Consider the following 7848-nt stretch of genomic DNA (forward strand, 5'->3'; position numbering starts at 1 on the left):
TTGCCTTTGGTAGTATTGCCATTTTCACAATATTGAGTCTTCCTATCCATGAGCAAGGGATATTCTTCCACTTCTCAAGGTCTCTTTTTGTTTCTTGTAGTAATGTTTTGTAATTTTCTTTGAATAGATTCTTTGTGCTTTTTCTTAAGCCCTTGCTCTTTTTGCAACTATATAACATGGAAGAGTCTAGAGAGCATTTTGTTGAGTGACCTAACACAGTCTCTTAAGGACAAATACTACTTAACACAGTTATTGTAAAAATAGAATGATTGCTAGTAAGATGTGTACAAAAGTCCACAGAGGGAATAGCCAAAGGGAGGAGGACTGAGGTTGAGGAAGGGAGAAAATCAAGTTGCAGAGTTTCGTGGGCAGAGGGAGGAGTGGGACAAAGGAATCAGGAAAGATCCAATAGGAACCTGAAAAGGTGGAGTGATGGTAGGGTGGATCAAAGGTAATTAATTTTGTAATACAATGTATGGGAGTAATATATGAAGCACAATGCAAATCGAGCATTATGTGAAACACAATGTACATTAATACAGTGTATATAAATTTTGTATTCAAACCAATATAAAATAAAAAAGGATGATGTGGAAATTAAAATTACCTAAAAGGAGAGAGAATCTTTAGCTTTTTGTTTTAGAAATAAACATTAACTTTTCCTATGGTATTGAGGCTTTCCATTGTGCTTTTCTGCAGCAATTGAAATAAATGTACAATTCTTTTCCTTTAGTTTATTAATGTGCATTAAATTAATTTCTGTAAGACTTTTTTGACTAGGTGTCTCTTTTTTTTTTATTTTATTTTTTTTTTTTAGGTGTCTCTTTTAACATCCATTTTGGTCTCTTCTTCTTCTACTTCTTCCTTGTTTGTAATGACTTTTTTTTTTCTCAGAAAATGTATTTGCAATTCAAATGTTCATATAACAAGCATAAAGTTTAAAAAGGTCCTAGATGTGGTGTTTTTTTTCTTTGTAATGACCCTTTATATTCTTCATGAATGATATTCTTTTTACCTTTCCATAGCTCACCTGATCTTTGGTCATTAGTGTTCAAGAACTCAAACCTGTTCTTGAGTTAGTTTTTAAATTCAGGGTGACACAGAATGAAGATCAGTTTTTTTTATTCCCGTGGATATGATTTGACATTCTTTAACTTTACTTGAACTTGCATATGAGTAGCTTTGCCTGCTGATCTCCAGCCTCATTTCTGTCATCAAGCCCATGTTTTCTGAAAACTGGTCTTTCTTTCCAGTTCCCAACTTCCACAGTCTAGTCATTCATTATTATTAATACATCTTGGTTACATGTTCGGTTTATTTCTGACTGCAACAGTTGGTAGAAATAACCTATTTACTCCTCTTTGGCTCTGGTTATTGATGCATAAGTTTGAATGATAGTGATATTAACAGGATTTCCTTGGATGCATATGGATATTATCCTGTCATTCACAGCATTGTATTTTAAGATGAACCTAGAAATGACTTTTTTAATCATTAAAGCAACCCTGTTTTCCCCCACCTTTTCCTCTCCGGAGTAGTTGATCATATGATAGTCTGATTCAAAATGTCCAATGCTAATCCATCTCAGTTTGCCGATACCTAATATGCCAATATTTATGTATTCCATTTCTTTTTAAACAATTTTCCTATGTTCATGCTTCTCACATTTCACATTTCAATCATTTGTTTCTACTTACAACTGTTCCTCCTCCTTTGTTTTTCCAAATTTGAGGACTCAGTCTCAATTGCCATATCTCTTATTATTGTTGTTATGTGTTATGTGCCATCGAGTTGCCTGTGACTCACAGCTCTGAATCCTGCCCTGTCCTGAGCCAGTCTCACTAATTCTGACACACCAACCCACATTGCCCCAGTCACTGTATCAATCCATCTCATCCAGTGTCTTCCTCCCCTGTGCTGTGCCTCCACCCTTCCAAGCATGATGTCCTTCCACTCTAAATATGCTTTACTGTACATAGAGTTTTCAAAGGCCTGGCATATTTTGAAACTGGATGGCCAAGCCTTCTTCCTAGTCTGTCTTAATTTGAATGATTAATTTTATAATATTCAATATATATTAGCCTGAAGCGCTTGCTGAAGAAGGCCAAGGACTGCAGCCTTCAATATGGGGTGAAGCTCAACATAAGGAAAACAAAGATTCTAACCAGTAGGACGCTTGGCAGCATCATGATAGATGGGAAGAGATTGAGATTGTTATAGCTTCAGCTTGTTTGGCTCTGTAATCAACACTCTTGGTTCCAGCAGCCAGGAAATTAAAAGATGAATCACACTGGGAAAATCAGTTGTCACAGACCTCTCCAAAGTGCTGAAGAGCAACAATATCAGTATGGAAAATAAGTAAACCTGAAATAGGTCATGGTCTTTGCAGTTACTTGCTATGCATCAGAAAGCTGAAGAAGGACTAGGAATGATAGAAGGAGAATTGATGGCTTTGAGCTGTGGTGCTGGAGAAGAATAATGAATATACTATGCATGGTTAGGAGAACTAACAAGTTCATTCTGGGGAGAGTGAAGCCAGGCTGCTCCTTGGAGGCAAGAATTCTGTAACTTTGTCTGACATACTTTGGACATGTTGCAAGGTGGGATCAGGCTTTGGAAAGGGATGTCATGTTTGGGAGGGTGTAGGGACAGCACAAGAGAGGAAGATCCTCAATGAGATGGATTGATTCAGTGACTGGGGTAATGGGGCTAGGTGTATCAGAGACAATAAGATTAACACAGAATAGAGTAGGGTTTAGGGTTGTTGTACATAGCGTTGCTATGAGTCACAGGTGACTCAACAGCACATAACAACAACAGTTTTAGAATCATTTCTCACAGAAAACCATTTTACAGAAAGGAGCAGATGAAAGACAGTTGCCTTACAGAATTAATCAATACATTCAGTGTCTCTACTGCTACCCTTCCGACATATGTGTCTCATCCCTTCCCTTTTCCTGCTACATCCTCATCCTGCACCACTGCCTACCTGATCCAGCACCTCCCTCTTCCAGTCACCCTTTGAGATGATTACTTAGGATACAAATCACTTCTGTTATGTCTTGCAACATGCACTACTGCTTATGTCTCATGTTGATGCCTGTCTCATCTTTAGAAAAATGTAAGTCGACATCCCATGTACCAGCTTCAGTGAAAAAATTTTGCCTGAGGCAGTACTGGGGAAAGGTCCTTAGCCCTGAGCTTCTGCTAAGTTTTGTGACTTAGTTTCTCTGCTCTTCCTTTTGTACCATACTGCTGTCACCATGCAATAATTTCCAAGATGAGAATAGATCACTTCTAGATCTGGTATGGTGGTGCTGTTTATTTGTCCCAAGGGCCCCAGGCATGAAGGCTTAATGCAGGCTTGTGACTGAATGTCCTGCCTTGAAAACCTGATTGTTGATTAACCCAATGGAATTCTGGGAGAATGGGCATTACCTGTTGAAGAAGATAAGAAAGCAGTCTCAGACACTTTCTTGTGCAAATCTATGGGGTTCCTGATGCTGAGTTAGGAGGGTTAAATGTGGCACCCAAACTCTGGATGTAAGAAACCAGAAACAGTGAATCAGAAAGAATATATCAATAAAGAGGAACTAGCAGAAGTATTGAAGAAAATGCAAAAGATGGAAGAAATAATTGAAACTACAGATAAAGAGGCATAAGAATTTAAAAATAATCATCACAATATAGAGAGGGAAAAGCCAACCAAGAACTGGAAATAAGAGAAATGCAATCTAGAATATTAAGACCAAAATGACAGAATTGTCCAATTCTCAGGAGGGATGAAAAGCTAGAACAAAAGAGATGGAGTAGAGAGTTAGTGACCTGGAAGACAAGAATGTCAATGGAAAAATACTAGAAGAAAAATCAGATATGAGATATAAAGAAAATATTAGAATCATGTGGAATGATATAAGCAGGAACAACATATATATGATTTGAATTTCACAATATTAGGAGGACAAGGATTCATTGAAAAAATTGTGGTAAAGGCACTAAAGAAACTTTCCCAGGTATTATGAAGAATGAGATCATCCACATTCAAGAAGCTGGCCAAACATCAAATTGAGTATACCCAAAAAGAAAAACATCATGACATTTGATAGTCAAATTTTTCAAAATAAAAGATAAGGATAGAAAACTAAAACTAGCATGAGAAAAACAGAGTCACCTACAAATCAAAAGTAATTAGATTGAGTTCTGATTTCTCAGCACAAATTATGCAAATAAGAACACAATGTGGTGGCATATGCAGAAAGTTGAAAGAAAACAATTGCCAGCCAAGGATTCTGGATCCAGCAAAGCTCTCCATTAAATATAAAGGAGAAATTAGATTCTTTGCAGAAAAAAGGAACTTAAAGAATTTGTGAAAACAAAACCAAATCTACAAGAAATTCTAGGGGAAAGAAGATGGAACATAGTAAAAACAAACAATAGAAAAATAAACTCAGCAAAACAACAATGATTAAACATGGTCTGTCAACAATGACACTTAATGTGAATGGACAAAATACACCAATCAAGAGAAAAAGAGTAACAGAATGGATAAAAAAAAATCCCCAAATCCCATCAATATGTTTTCTACAAGAAAAATATCTAAAATGAATACAAAAATAGACTCAAAATCAAAGGCTGGGGGGAAAAATACCCAAGCAAATGGCATCCACAAAAAAGCAGGAGTGGCAATACTAATCTGTGTTAAAATAGACTTTAGGATGAAAACTATCATAAAAAAGTAAGGACGGGAACTATGATTACATACATGAAAAGCAAGTAGTTCAAGAAGAAATAACCTTGGTGAATGTCTATGCACCATATAGTAGATCTGCAATCCAGTTCCAACATAGGGAGAGCTCTTTTGGCCTAGTGGATAGAAAGTTATTCTACCAAGCCAAAGGTGGGTGATTTTAATCTGCAGCCCTCTAGCCTGGTTTTAATTGTTTTTGGTCAAACATTGTTCTAAGTGGTATAGTACTGGTCTGTCTATTTGCTGTACAGAGGTAATTCATTGTTGCTATAATGCTGAACACTGTGAGAATGATGTGTCAAATGTGATAGTGGTTACCCATAGTGGACAGTGTTTGGTGGAGCTCTCTGATGAAAACAAGCTCAGAAGCAGGAGTGACATCCAGTTCTGAAATGGCTTGCCTCCGGAAACTATAAATATGGAGAAATGACGAAAGTTATATAGTTGTTCAGATCTTTCACTCTATGAGTCGTCTGTAATTCAATGGCACTTAACAATAACAACAACACCAAAATACATAAAACAATGTTTAAAAGAATTAAAGAAGTACAGAGCACCACAATAGTGGTAGGAGACTTTAACACACCACTCTTACCAAAGTATAAAGCCAACTCAAAAGAAACTTAATAAAGATTCAGAAGATCTAAACTAGACAATCAACCAACTTGACCTTGTAGATGAATTCATGGTACTGCACACAACTAAAATCCAATTCACTTTCTTCTCGAATACATATTGTACATTCTCTGGAAATCATCACTTATTAGGACACAATACAAACCTTAACAAATGAAAAAAACATTTAAATAATACAAAGTATCTTCTCAGACCATAATGTCATAAAACTAGAAATTAACGATAAGAGGATAAAGCTTATAAAAATCACCCATGTGGAAGCGAAATAAAATCCTGCCAGAAGACAATTGGAATATAGAAGAAATAAAGACTAAAATGAAAATGTTCCTTGAAACAAATGTTAATGAAGATTCAGTGTACCAAAACCTCTGGGATGCAGCTAAGGCAGTCCTCATGGGACAGTTTACAGCAATAGGTAGACATATAGAAAATGAAGATTGAAGTAAAATTAATGATCTAACTCAACAGCTACTTCAAATAGAAAAAGAACAACAACATTATCCCATAGCCTCTATAAGTAAGGAAACGTTAACAAAAAGAGCTAGAATCAATAAGATAGAAAACAGAAAACCAATTGAAACCATAAACAAAACAGGATTTGGTTTTTTTAAAGGTCAATAAAATTGGCAATGATTGACAAACTTAACAAAAGGAAAAAGGAGAAAATACAAATAACCAATTAAGAATGATAGAAATGACATCATGACAGAACTGGAGGAAATTAAGTTGATATATCAAGACATTATGAAAAGCTATACTCTGAAAAATTTGAAAACCCAGAGAAAATAGATAAATTACTTGAAACTCCTGTCCTGCCCAGATTGACATGGGCAGATAATGAACACTTGAACAGACCCATCACAAAAGAAGAAATTGAGCAGGTCATAAAAAGCTCCCTCAAAAATTATGTCTTGGACCAGATGACTTCACGGCTGATTTCTACCAAACATTCAGAGAAGATCTATCACCAACTCTACTGAAATTATTTTAAAAAACAGAATAGAGAAGTAACATTCCCAGAGACATTCTATGAAACAAGCATAACCCTAATACCAATACAAGGGGAAAATAGTACCCCCCAAAAAAACCAAACCAAAAAAACCTACAAAAAACCCGAAACAAAACACTTCAGACCAATATCTCTCATGAACATAGATGTAAAAATCCTTAACAAAATTCTAACCAAAATAACCCAACAGCACATCAAAAAATAATTCATCATGACCCACTGAGACGCATAACAGGTATGTAAGGATGGTTCAATTTCAGAAAAACAACAAACATAATTAAAAAAATACAGTAAATAACCAGAACAGCATGATCCTAGCAATAATTGCAGAAAAGGTATCTGACAAAACCCAACACCACTCCTGATAAAGACACTCAGCAAAATAAGAATAGGCAGGATTTTTTTCAACATACTGAAAATTATATATGCAAAACCAAGAGCCAATATCATTCTCAATGGAAAATATTAAAACCATTTTCCTTGCAAACAGGGACCAGAGAAATATACCCACTCTCATCACTTTTACTCAGTATTATATTGGAAGTGATTCTAGGATAATGTGACAAGAGAAGGAAACAAATGCATCCAGATTTGCAAAGATAGTTAAATGGTAACTACATGCAGTTGATACGTAGTGTACACAGAAAACCCCAAGGACTCAATTAAAAAAGCTGTTAAAGCTAGTGGACCAATTTAGTAGGGTGGCAGGGTACAAGATAAGTATCTGAAAACCAGTGGGATTCCTCTACAGTAACAAAGAGTACTCAGAGAAAGAAACCAAGAAGCAATACCATTTAAAATTTGTTGTTGCTGTTTGCCATCTACTTGGAACTGACCCTCCAGAAGATTTTCAGGGGCGATTAATCACACAGGAGGAGATTACTCATCCAACCACAAATTGAGATACTTGAGAGCGAACCTAACTAAAGACACAGAAGCATTGTAAAATGAAAACTAAAACACTTCTGTGAGGAAAAAAAAACACATAAAACCATACACACACAAAATCCCACTTCTGTAAGAAAGAAGAAAAGACCTAAATAAATGGAAAAATTCCCTTTTAATGGACATAAAGACTCAAAATATTAAAAATGACAGTTCTGCAAAGGCAATATACATGTTAAGTGTAATCCCAACACAAGTAAACCAAATTCATTTATTCAAGGAGATAAAAAAAGGCAATTGTCAAGATTATTTGGAGAAGAAAGAGATCCCTAACATGCAAAGCACTTCTGAAGACTCTAACGAGAATTGGAATATTATGAAAAACTATATGTTGTTGTTGTTCTTATGAGCCGTCGAGTCGTTTCTGACTCATAGCGACCCTATGCTCAACAGCCCTAAGCCCTGCTCTATCCTGCGCCAACTGCACCGCCTCTGACACACCCATCCCGATTACCCCAGTCACCGAATCAATCCATCTCATAGAGGGTCTTCCCCTCCTGCGTTGTCCCTC

General features: G+C 36.1%; 1 protein-coding gene and 1 pseudogene across 1 annotated transcript in view; one reads left to right on the plus strand and one right to left on the minus strand.

Annotated features, from left to right (window-relative positions):
• LOC102868630 overlaps positions 1-7848 on the plus strand; it is a 504064-nt gene that overhangs the window by 357991 nt on the left and 138225 nt on the right. The window lies entirely within an intron of this gene.
• The window catches only part of LOC102864970, a 41571-nt pseudogene continuing 37044 nt past the window's right edge, over positions 3322-7848 (minus strand).

This window comes from Elephantulus edwardii, unplaced genomic scaffold (assembly GCF_000299155.1).
Source record: "Elephantulus edwardii isolate Elephantulus edwardi_28Jun2011 unplaced genomic scaffold, EleEdw1.0 scaffold00287, whole genome shotgun sequence".
NCBI classification, from domain to species: domain Eukaryota; kingdom Metazoa; phylum Chordata; class Mammalia; order Macroscelidea; family Macroscelididae; genus Elephantulus; species Elephantulus edwardii.